Source organism: Apium graveolens, chromosome 6 (assembly GCF_009905375.1).
Source record: "Apium graveolens cultivar Ventura chromosome 6, ASM990537v1, whole genome shotgun sequence".
Classification (NCBI taxonomy): domain Eukaryota; kingdom Viridiplantae; phylum Streptophyta; class Magnoliopsida; order Apiales; family Apiaceae; genus Apium; species Apium graveolens.
Window position 1 is genome coordinate 265573975 of NC_133652.1, and position 13074 is coordinate 265587048.

Sequence of the window (13074 nt, forward strand, 5' to 3'; positions counted from 1 at the left end):
CTGGGAAGAGTGCCAGGTTGACGATTGAGCACTGCATTGGCTAATTGACCGATTTGATTTTCCAAGGTCTTGATAGAAACCGCCTGACTCTTGCACAACAGCTTAAGTTCCTCAAAATCAGCACTAGTAGGTGCAGCTGCACTTCCCTGTTGAGGATATGATTGCCTTGTAGCATACTGTTGTGGTTGCTGGAATCCAGGTGGGTTAAACTGTTTACTCACTCCTTGCTGATATGGTGGCTGAATAGCATTCTGATTATTCCCCCAGCTAAAATTTGGATGATTTCTGTTGTTAGGATGATAGGTCGCTGGCACAGGCTGCTGTTGTCGCTGATAATTATTCACATACTGAACAGATTCGTTGATAAGAGAACACTGATCCGTAGCATGAGAACCTGCACAAAGCTCACAAACCATAGCTATTTGATTAACTCCATACGTAGCCAGAGAATCAACCTTCATTGATAGCACTTGGAGCTGGGCTGCAATAGCGGTGGCTGCATCAACTTCCAGAATACCTGCTACCTTGCCTGACGTCATCCTCTGAGTTGGGTTTTGATGCTCATTTGCAGCCATTGTCTCTATAAGATTATACGCCTCAGTATAGCTTTTAGCCCATAAGGTGCCTCCAGCTGCTGCATCGAGCATGGGCCGAGATTGGGCCCCCAAACCATTATAGAAACCAGTGATCACCATCCAATCCGGCATTCTATGATGTGGACATTTTCTCAACATTTCCTTGTAGCGTTCCCAAGCCTCGCACATAGATTCTGTAGGTTGTTGCGCAAACTGAGTAAGAGCACTCCTCATAGCAGCAGTCTTTGCCATCGGATAAAACTTCACCAGAAACTTTTGCGCAAGATCTTGCCACGTAGTGATGGACCCAGCTGGTTCAGAATGTAACCAGTCTTTAGCCTTGTCCCTCAGTGAGAATGGGAAAAGCCTCAACTTGATAGCCTCATCAGTCACGCCATTATACTTAAAAGTGCTACAGATCTCGACAAAATTCCTTATGTGCATGTTGGGGTCTTCAGTTGCCGCTCCTCCAAAAGAAACAGAATTCTGCACCATCTGAATAGTGCCCGGCTTGATTTCAAAGGTGTTAGCTTGAATAGCCGGATGAAGGATGCTTGACTGAATGTCATCAATTTTAGGCCGAGAAAAATCCATAAGAGCTGGATCAGCTTGAACAATACGATCTCCCATGTTTTCTGGTTCTTTCTGCTCAGTTCCTGAATCCGAATCCTCAAAATCTAACTTCTCCGGAATATCAAGAACTTCGTCTGTCTCCTCAGCTATATCTAAAGTCCTCTTGCGAGCACGAGAACGAGTTTGCATAAACGCTTGCTAAAGTACCTGAAACACAACCGGAAAAAAATAAGTAACTACTACGTCCTAATCACTGAGTCCTAATGACCAATGATGGTAAGTATATAAACTAAACAAATACGCCGAGTCCCCGGCAGCGGCGCCAAAAACTTGTTAGGGCGAAAACACACGCTAATATTCACGCAAGTATACGCGTTCGCAAGTAATATAGAATACTTTCTAGTTCGTTCCCTCAGAGACTCAGACTAAATTATTGTCTAATTAAACTCACTCACCAATGTATGACTACTTCTCAATGTTAAGACTCTAACACTTAAAATTGTTGATTAAATATTAACTATAATTAACTACTTAATTAATCACTTAACTAACACTTCAATTTATCAATAATAAAACACTCATGAGATCACAACTTCATTATTACTTCCTTCTATAGCCATTGTTATTACCTTTAGCATGTGACAGTGATGATATTAATCGAATAACACGAAAATGATAAAAGCCAACTTTCATTGTACTAATACCATTCTACCAAGCATCCACAATTAAGATAGAAGTTGAATAGTCATCAATTATGTTGAGTTCCCATATGTCTACAGAAATTGACAACACAACGATTTAAGCACAAGTTATTCCTTTTGATTACATAGGGCAAATAAAACTGTTAGAGTTACCCACTAATCATGCACAACGTACATGAACCTATGCTAGCATGGCAAGTTCTAAATCTCAAGATTCACCGTCGCTTCACAAGAGATTGACACCCTATCTTATATGTTCGCGACGCACATAAGACGAATACGCACAACCAATACTAGATATCATGCAATCATCACACACTAAAGTATTAAACAATTAACTAAAGAATTCCATAATAAATCCGTTATAACCCCATGATCACGATTAGCCCACAATAGCACTTATCGTCATCATGGGTTCATATGAAATCATGATAAACAAACACAAGAAAATAATAACTAAACTAATTATATTAAAACAGAGTACGTCACAAGAGTAAATAAGTTCAAAGCAAGAAAACTAGCATCCAACGTTACAACGAAACAAGAATCACAAAAATATATGCTTCCTCTTCGTTGCGGTGTGCTAAATCGGTCTTCTTCCTTATCTCCTTCGCTCCTTGCGTAAAAACACAATCTTCTTCAATCCACCCTTTGTGAAAACGTCTCAAATCTACTTATATAATAGTCCCATAAAACTCAGATTACATAGAAGTGGAAACCAAACAGAAGTAGAAGTCCTAAAATAATTTATCTTTTTTCCCGACCCTGCGCGGCCGCTCAGCATAGCTGAGCGGGCGCTCAGCTTGCTGCGCGGCCGCTCAGCAATGCTGAGCGGGCGCTCAGACCTTTACTGGAAAAATTCTGATTTCGCTCCGTTTCTTCGCCGTAATCTGCCCGTTTCTTTCCTCTCGCAATGGTGAACACATGCCAAGGCTTATTCTTGATGATTCCTCCCCCGAAATGCAACTAAAACCCTGAAATGCATAAACACTAGAAAAACGCATCAAATACACAAAATACTTGATTTCAAGACACCAATTTAAGCCATTTTAAGATGTTCTAAGTGGTATAAAATGCCACTTATCATATACTTATAGTGTGGGTGGAATTGTAATGAGTTTGAGTTGTAAATCTTGGATTATTGGTTAATGAACTTAAGTATAGCCTTTAGTTCATGTTTGGGGATAGGATAAATTGGAAAATCTTGAGATGTTGGGGCTGTTGTAGTGAAGTATGGATGGAGTTTGGTTGTAATGATGATTGTGGGTTGTTTTGTGGATTGTTTGGAATGGTTTAAAACTTTGGTAATCGCGTAAACATAGCCGTCGTAATGCCCGATTTACCTTAGACTGTTTTTGTTCTTAACTTCAGGACCCGTGAACTCACTGTAAGAGTCTGACCATTGCAATGTTTAGATAGTTCCTGTTACAAGCTTCATTTTGATATGTGGTTCGCTTGAATCCGACGTACGGTTTAGGAGAAATGACCGTTTTAAGTAACGGCGTTTCGCAAACGAACCATTTCCCCTCACCTTACTTTGAAACCTTGGTTAAGGTCCTTAAATGACTAATTGGAGTATGAAACAATTATGTAAGGTTAATAAGTCAGTTGGTAGGTTATTCGTGAAAGAATCGCCTTAAAATTCTTAATGGTTAATTTATTAAAAATGGTGGAGCCGAGGGTACTCGAACGACTTATGTGATTCGTTAAGCTTAGAAGTGACTATAAGTGAACATTAAGGTTCAATTGGTTAAAGTCTAGTTTCTTAAGTGACCGGGGTTTAATTCCGACTTATGTTGTTGTTCATAGGTTAGCGGACCCACTCTAAGCTTATGTCTATCCGGGAACACTCAGGCAAGTTTTCTACCCGTTATACTGTTATTGTGATGTAAATATAGGTATATGCATTATCTTGTGATAAGTGCATGATTGTTATTAACAAATTTTGCGATATATTGGAGCATGCTGATATGGTATATATGCATGTCTGTTTCGTAATCTTGATATTTAATTGTTGATTCAAATGCTTATAAGTTGCATAATACCTATGCTAGAGATAAGCAGTAGTTGCGTATACCCTTTGTATAGGGGACCCAAAGGTGAACATTTTCTAAACCGGGAGTCGATATTCCCGAGTATAATATATATATATATATATTGATATGGTTTTCAAAACTATTAATCAAATAAGGTTCATTCGATAACTTTATTTTATTTAATGAATATTATTTTTGAATATTCATTCGAGAACTTATGACTCCGCTAACTTTATTTAATGAATATTATTTTTGAATATTCATTCAAGGACTTATGACTCCGCTTATTTTATTTAATAATATTCTTTATTTTATTAAAGAATAATGTTTCCATAATCAAACTTATTTTCGATTATTCAAATAAAGATCGTGCTTTCGTATAAGTATATCTTTGGTTATTTATTATTCATTTCAAGTATGAGTTTTAAAACTTTTACTTCAATTATTTTTCTCCAACATATCGGGACTGATTTATTTTATTAAATCAGCGTTACTCTAAACATTCTTTAAAATGTTTTCGAGTCTTCAAAATGATTTTTAAAAGTTAGAGCGGATCCCAAAACCCATTTTTTGATTTAAGATCTTCCTTTCGAAGGGGATTTAGATACTCGCTCAAAACCTGAGGGATCCGGCTCTGTGGTGTATTTTATATTCGCAATGAGCTTGCTGTTTTGAGAAAGCATTTTGATTACTTGCCCTACATTCGGGAAGTAAGTCCATCTATTTGAGTCGGCATAAGCAACATGGGCTCAGGGGGCGTACATGAAAGTGTAAGTGGCTTAGTGGGAGTCCATCAATGCGTAAGTGGCTGAGTGGCAGTCCAGCATAGGTTTTAATGTGGCCAGGGTGATGACCAGTGGGGAATTCGTCCATCTACTAGTAGAAAAGGTTACTTATTTGTATCTTTTCATGATCAGCAAGATATCAGGTTTATGCCAAGGTTTTCTCCTTTCCAAATTCATTGGATATTGCAACCCTGTTTATAATTTTCATAACAGAGGTTTTCAAGGAGTGTATGAAATGTATATATATAAGTGTATATATATATCGGGACTTAATGAAGTATCTCGTAACTTCATTATTTATAATGATATTTCAAAGATTGAATCTATCCAAGTCTTTTCTTGTAGTCTCATCTATGTGATGAACTTTTGAAACTGATTATAGCTTGAACGGTGGTAGTTCAAGTAGTATTCGGAAAAGATATAAGTATATTGGAGTATCTTGTAACTTCATCTTTTTAACTTATATTTGGTTAATGATTATCTTATGCATGACAAAGATTTTCACAAAAACGTTGAGACAAGGTTAGATATATGAGATCACCTTGCAACAATATTTTTATACAGTTATAAACTGGAACTCTGTGTATATTATGCATGGAAAAGATTTCCAAGATTTTGAAAAGTATATATACATATATACTGAATATTTTGCGACTTGGTCGCGATAAGATATCAAACTTGGTTCATTTTTACTTGACCAAGACTTTCATGAGTACTATGAGGATGCTCACATATTGTAAATCATTATACATATTATTTTGGTGGGCTTGTTGCTCACCCTTGCTTTCTTCTTTCATCACAAAACAACAGATAGACAAGATGAACAGGACCAAACTCCCAATTCGTGAGCGGATAGGAAATGTTCCGCAGTTTCCTGTAGGCGTTGATGCCGTTGTAGCTGAGGTAGGAACTACCAATAGGCTAGGCTTTCAACTTTTGATGTACCAGACTTATGTATACTTATGAATTGTAATAATGGCAAAGAATATGTAAATTTATTCAGAAACCCTTTTAAGGTGTAATGGTTTATAATTGTAGAATAAAATGACTTGTGTTATTTTTGGATATTCATCTCTGAGACTATAACTTGTGGTGTGTGTGTTTAGTGGGGTCACATTATGCAGTAGTTGGTTGATTATTAAGATTAAGTATTGTTAAGGGAAATGGAACTCGTGACAACCCGGATCCCCGACCCCGGATTTTGGGGTGTTACAGAAATGGTATCAGAGCCAAGCGTTATAAACCTCATAGATGATGTGACGTTAAGATAATAAGTTCACTAAGATAATAAGAACTCTTGCCAAGTTCATAGTCAGACTACCTAACGTAGTAGTGACAGTTAAAACCCTTATGGGAACCCTTATAAATATCGTGATAGAAGCGTAGTTCGTTATCATATATGGTAGTGGGACTCCGAACCCTGAAGTTCAAGAGCAATAATATGATGATGTTTTACTGCATATTGGGGATCAGATTGTGGATCCAATGGAGCACCCTAACGAGGGACTAGATGATGTTCATATTAAGGATGTAACAATTAAGGATATTATCCCAGAAGGGATTGTTGCTGAGGAGGATCTCGTGAAGGATACTAACAAGACTAAAGAGATGATCGGTAAGGAATAAATGACCATGGTCAGGGCGACTACCAGTGGTAGGATTGGCCGGTTACTACCAGTGGGTCGTTCAAGTTGCAAAGATCGCATCCTGTGTAATGCGGCTTACTCGTACGACTGAGAAGTTTGAATGGACAGAGAAATGTGGGAACAGAATCTAAAAACTGAAGCAAGATTGGTGACGACCCCTATGTTGGCATTGTTAGATGGAAAAGGGGATTTTGTGATTTGAAGTGACGCGTCGCTCAAAGGATTAGAGTGTGTGCTTATGCAGCACGGTAAGGTGATTGCGTATGCGTCGAGACAACTGAAGGAATACGAGATTAGATATCCTACTCATGACCCTGAGCTCACGAAAATAATTTTGCCCTAAAGATTAAAGGCACTACTTGTATGGATAGAATTACAAGATTTACACAAACCATAAGAGCTCAAGTATATTTCCACGCAGAAAGAGCTTAACATGCGCCAGAGGAGGTGGTTAGAGCTAAATCAAGAATTACAATTATGAGATTCTTTATCATCTAGGGAAAGCCAATATGGTGGCTAACGCCCTTAGTAGAAAGGAGAGACTCAAGAAGATAATGTCTTTGGGAGAATTGATAAGAGATTTTGAGAAAATGGAAATAGAAGTGAAGGTAACCGGTGCCGGTACCGAAAAGCTGTTGAGATTGTAATGCAACCCGAGTTATTGGAAAATATTAGATTGTGCCAAGAAAAAGTAATGAATGAAGGTAGAGAGTCAATGACTGGAGAAGAGATCCATACCGCGAAAAATGATAAGGGAATAATGAGGTGTTCTTACAGAATTTGGGTTCCAAACATTTAAGAGCTTAAGGACTGGATCTTAGATGAAATCCATTGCTCGAGGAATAAGATTTAGGGCAAACCTCGAATGTGATAGTCAGGGAGGTTGCCATTAAGAAAGAAGGAGCCCATAACATAATGAAGTGGAAAATAAGGATTTTAACGTATAAGATAACCCCAAGTATGGGAGAAGGATGAAACATTTCATACTAAGGAAACAGAAAATCGAGTAAGGAAATGAGACCCAAGACGGTACTCCTATACGGCAATTCATGGACCTGTCTAAAAAGAACTTAGACTATTATCCCCAACCAACACCCTGAGGAGATAGTGCGGTGGGAAATTCTTTCAGGACCTTTAAGTCGCTAAGCTCTCAGAGTTCCAAGGAACAAGTGAACCCAGTAGAGGCGAGAGCCTGGCTAAAGGAAATATAGGAATCATTTGAGATTCTAAAGGATGGACGAATCACAAAAGACTGTTTTTGTCACTTACCCTCCTAAGAGAGAGGCCACCCGCTGGTGAAAGACCAAGAAAGCCACGGAGCCAGAGGTTAGAATAAACTGATTAAAGTTCAGTCAATTGTTTTCGGGAAAGTAATTCCCAAGGTTATGGAGATAGTGTAAAAGCTTTAGAGCCACAACAAAGGTGGACAAGTATGATGAATTATGAAGCTAAATTGTAAAAGTTGTCAAGATTCGTTCTGATGACAAGAATCCCAGAATGACGTGATGTTTGAAGTCAATGAGTAGTGGGTTCATGAAATGATTGTAATAGAAAAGAAAATAAAAAGAAACTGAAGTGGAAAGGAAAATAAAGACAATAGAGTTTGAGGAATGATAAGGGAGTTGGGTATGAGGAAACCCTAAAGACTCGTAGCAATAGAAATAGAAAAGTATGTATTCGTCAGGATGAGGGTGATTCACCATAAGTTAAAGTTGATGGTTGAAGGCATAAGAGATATAGATATTTTATTCCATTTAAGTTGGGAGGATTCAAGGAAACCTTGAGATAGTTCGAAGGATAAATCATGAGACGCGGGTAAACGGAGGAGACAAGAAAGTAAGAAATTAGGAAATTGGATGAAGGAAGTAACCTTCAAAAATATGAAGTGTATGTAACACTTGTGACTTGATACCCAAAAGGGAGACACAAGTACAAAAGATATCCCAATATTGAGATGACTGTTGAGATAAACAACAAAAGTAAAAGAGGATTTAGTAAAAAGAAGTTCACGTTGAACATGACCAATATCTTCCAGAACATCCCCGTGATCATTACCAATCAGGAAAGAAAAGCGGATAACCGTTGTTATCTTTTGGAGGCCATATTGATTGACCTCATTTTGAATACAGATGTTATTATGAAATTAGGCATATACTATCGAGGTGGGAATGATTGAATAAGATACCCTTATCAGGGATATATGACTTGATTTATCCATGTAAGGATGCAAGTACCTTTTTAAAGGTGGAATTAAGGATATAACTTCAATAACTTGAGATGAACCATGGGGGATGCATAAAGGTTGGCATTTCACCCTTAATAGGGACATTATGAGTTTGAGTAGTACGGAATGAAGGACTAAGGCAACAACAACCTTTAAAGATTAGTGGAAAAAGTTTTCAGAACTATATAGACAATGATTCTGGTATTAGTAAATGGTATCTTGATATACCCTATACCTAGGGTGTACCTGATGAAGGATTTAAGGATAACCTTAGAGGTTTTACAAGGAGAAAGGTAATATTCAAAGTTCTTAAGAATAGAAATTTTGATAAAGGAAATATGACGTAATTATAATAATGCCAGGTGGGGCACGTGTTGAACCATAAGAAAGTATAGATCGACCCAATGAGGGTCGAGATTGTGAAAACAAGGACCCAAGATAAGAGACATCCTAAGTATGATCGAGAGTCAGTCGTGACAATGTTAAATTCTAAAGACCGAGGCAATAACTTTTGGAAAAATGGTGATTTTTTTTCTTTTTTCTTTTTTCTCTCACCAGGACTTAAGAAAAGCATTTTCACATAAGCAGTGATTGAAATGAGGTAGAAAATTTAGTTGGAGGTGGTTAAAATGACATTGATTGTAAGGAAATTTTACTATCAGGAAAGGCCAAAGAGGTGGCTGACACTTTAAGTTTAAGAGGACAATTATAGGCGCTCGTGCCAGAGGAATACAGTGATGATGGTTAAAGCCGTGAAGGTTGTATTATGGTTTGAAAGTTTGACATTCCTTTTGATGATTGTGCGATACTCAACCGTAATAGTAGTTTGGTAAAGATTTAATCTATGCAATCGCCGTAAGCGGGCTATCTATCTTAGAAGGTCATATCTTGAGATAAGCCAGGGCCATGTTATGAAAGGACTAAATGAACCCTTGAGTTTCCAGTCTCTTATTGAGGACATATGATTACTAACGGTAATAACCTGCTATTGTTGCTTTGATTGATATTCTTCTGCAATTTTATCTACTTCATGTCATATATACATCAAGTTCAGTAGATGTCCTTCATGGATCACAAACGGTGATATGTTACCTACTTAGAAGGTTTTGATATGGTAAGTATGGACTCCATATGATTAGCTATAAAGATTTCGAGGAAAACGAATGACTACAGTAGGTCAGTGGTGGACCATAGTAATGCAACAATGATTCTGCGAGTAATGAGCCGATTACAGCCGTGAGAGTTGTATTGGAATGGATGTTGAGATTGAGTACCCCTAATGGGGTCGTGTTGATATATAAGTTATCATTGATAGACTACCTAGTGGAGTATTTACATATTATATATTTATTCCCTCTTATGAATAGAGAGTCGTATTACTATACGAGGAAGGTTGCAGTGCAAGCATAGAATTCTAGTAACAATGATGTCTAGAATGAAATCCCTTATTCGAGTTTCGATGTCGAGGGAGTTTCAAAAGTGAGTGTTTATGAGCTCGAGCAAGAGCATGGATCCATGGAATGATGGACGGAATAGTAAATATTCTGGCACGTGAAATGCGATGCTATAATACTTGATGTTGATATATATACACATATGTTTTGTTCTCCTATGACAAACCTCTATAGTTCAAAGTTAGATTCCAAGCCAGATATTTGTGGTAGTATTTTTTTCATATATAATTCTCTTCAATTCGTTCTTTTCTCTCCTTTTCATTTTGTATAAGCTGAGAAGAACAACCCTTCCAGAAGGGGAGGTATTGCCGAATGACTATCTATCTGTGTGATAGAAGCCTAGTAGGATACCACATGTTGTTTAATTGCTTGTCAAGTACTAAAGGTTGGCCACCTTCTGTACTAACTATGCAATAGAACAAGTGTTCATGATCATAGTGATCTCTCAATAAAATCTTTTACTTCTATACGATAGATCAAGCTTTCGAAGATGGAAGCAACTAAAGGAAGTAGTATCAGTGCGGTGGTATTCCGAATCTAACGCGTTCATGATACTAAGGTTGATGCGGTTATTAAAAGGTTATAGAATACTAACGAGCAAAAGTGTAACCAGTATAGTATTATGTACGGAAGATAGTAATGACTACGAAAAGAAAAGGAGAATTGAGAAGCAAAAGCTATAGTGCTAGAAGCTATTATGAGAGTCTGTGCAATAGACTTGAAAGAATTTGGAATGATCATTTATCGCGGATTGAGTTTTCTTACGACAATAGATCATATGTCATTATCGAGATGTCGCCTTATGAGATCCTTGAGGGAAGACAATGTCGATCTCCCTTATGTTAGGATGAAGTTGTAGAGCGCAAGATGCTCGGACCAGCAGTAGTCCAAAGGACCAAGGATATAATAGATCTAATCAGAGGACGGCTGGTAGTAGCCCAAGATGGACATAAGAAGTATGTTGAATTGACACGAAAGGATAAAGAATAGGAAGTAGGGGACCTAGTGCTGTTATAGGTATTCCCTTGGAAAGGATGAATGAGGTTCGGAAAGAAAGGAAAGCTAAGCCCACGAATTGTTGGCCCCTTTGTGGTATTAAGACATATTGGGAAGTTAGCATATGAGCTAGCCCTACCCCCCGAAACTGTAGAAAGTTCATAACGTGTTCCACGTATCAATGTTAAGAAAGGGTAATCCGGATGCCAGACAAATAAGGGCATATGAGCGCATAGGCATGCAACCAAACGTAACCTATATGGAGCAACCAGGAAGGGTTATAGATCGAAAAGGAACAAGTGCTTAGGAGAAAGGTTATCGTGCTAGTCAGAGTTTTGTGGCAGAACCACAATGTGGGAAAATTGACTTGAGAGTTAGAAGGCATAATGCTAGAAAAGTACCCCCATTTGTTTTCTATCTGATTCCGGGACGAAATCCTTTTAAGGAGGAGAGACTGTAATAACCCCAAAAATTTTGGACTTTTTGAAACCCTGATGAATAGTAACTTTTACTGATGATGCTGATTAAGGAAAATTATCAGACCACACTATATAGGAGTACTGTTATGGAAATTCTAAGATCGTATTAGTATTCCACAAAGTAAATAAGTGTATGTAAAGATCGTCAGAATCCAAATTCGAACACTTTGATTTTTCTCGAAAATCCACCAAATACAGAAAGAATTGAGTATAAGGTAACCTGATAAAAAGGATTTAAATTCAAGGATTTTGAGAGAGGATCAAAAAAGGAATATAAAATATTGAGAAAGGTTTAGGGGAACCCAAGTAATAAGATCCCGGGTATGATCCCTCAAACGATAAACGAGAACGAAAGTTAAGCGAACCGTATAACAAATAAGCGATCATTAGCCAAGTAATTAGGGGTTAATCAAAGAGGTTAGTGGATGATGATGTCATCACACCATAAGGAGAAGACATGTGGCAATTAGATGACATAGGAAGGATGACATAAGCATGACAAAAAGGAAGTGTCTTGTTGGTTGATTCTTGGCCATGTAAAAGTTACCATGGTAAAAGTTTAATCTATTTCCAAGACAAAAGAAAGCAACCAACCAACAAATATCATAACACAAATACAATTTGAAAATTTACTTTCCCATTTCAAAGAAAAGCTCTCGGCCCTTTCTCTTTTTCAAGGAGAAAAAAATCAATTTCCAAGATCCAAGCTTTGATAATTTGTGAGGTAATTATCCAAGGTTCCTTATGCATAGATATAGCTATCCTATGAATCTAAGCTTCCATTTCCTTCACAATCTCTTTCAATAATTCATGGAAGAAGAGGGTGAATAGTGTTTTCAAGATCTTGAAAATTTTGATCTTATGTTTTTGTTTAGATATAGCTTTTGTAAGAATTTTCAAGGGTGGTTTCAAGCTCCTTAGTTACTTCTACTCACCAAGGAAGATATAATCTCATACCCTAGCCCTGCTTTTGAATATTTAGAGTTTTTATGTTTGGTATGGTTCATGAGAAGCATGATTCTTGTATACTTATAGTGTGGGTGGAATTGTAATGAGTTTGAGTTGTAAATCTTGGATTATTGGTTAATGAACTTAATTATAGCCTTTAGTTCATGTTTGGGGATAGGATAAATTGGAAAATCTTGAGATGTTGGGGCTGTTGTAGTAAAGTATGGATGGATTTTGGTTGTAATGATGATTGTGGGTTGATTTGTGGATTGTTTGGAATGGTTTAAAACTTTAGTAATCGCGTAAACATAGCCGTCGTAATGCCCGATTTACCTTAGACTGTTTTTGTTCTTAACTTCAGGACCCGTGAAGTCACTGTAAGAGTCTGACCATTGCCATGTTTAGATAGTTCAGGTTACGACCTTCGTTTTGATATGTGGTTCGCTTGAATCCGATGTACGGTTTAGGAGAAATGACCGTTTTAAGTAACGGCGTTTCGCAAACGAACCATTTCCCCTCACCTTACTTTGAAACCTTGGTTAAGGTCCTTAAATGATTAATTGGAGTATGAAACAATTATGTAAGGTTAATAAGTCAGTTGGTAGGGTATTCGCGAAAGAATCGCCTTAAAATTCTTAATGGTTAATTTATTAAAAA

At 37.4% G+C, this 13074-nt stretch overlaps 1 non-coding gene across 1 annotated transcript; it reads left to right on the forward strand.

Moving 5' to 3' along the window:
• Positions 1-705: 705 nt before the first annotated feature.
• LOC141669646 (small nucleolar RNA R71) lies at positions 706-812 on the forward strand. The gene has a single exon (XR_012553914.1). It is a non-coding gene; the product is annotated as a small nucleolar RNA R71 (small nucleolar RNA).
• Positions 813-13074: the final 12262 nt, after the last annotated feature.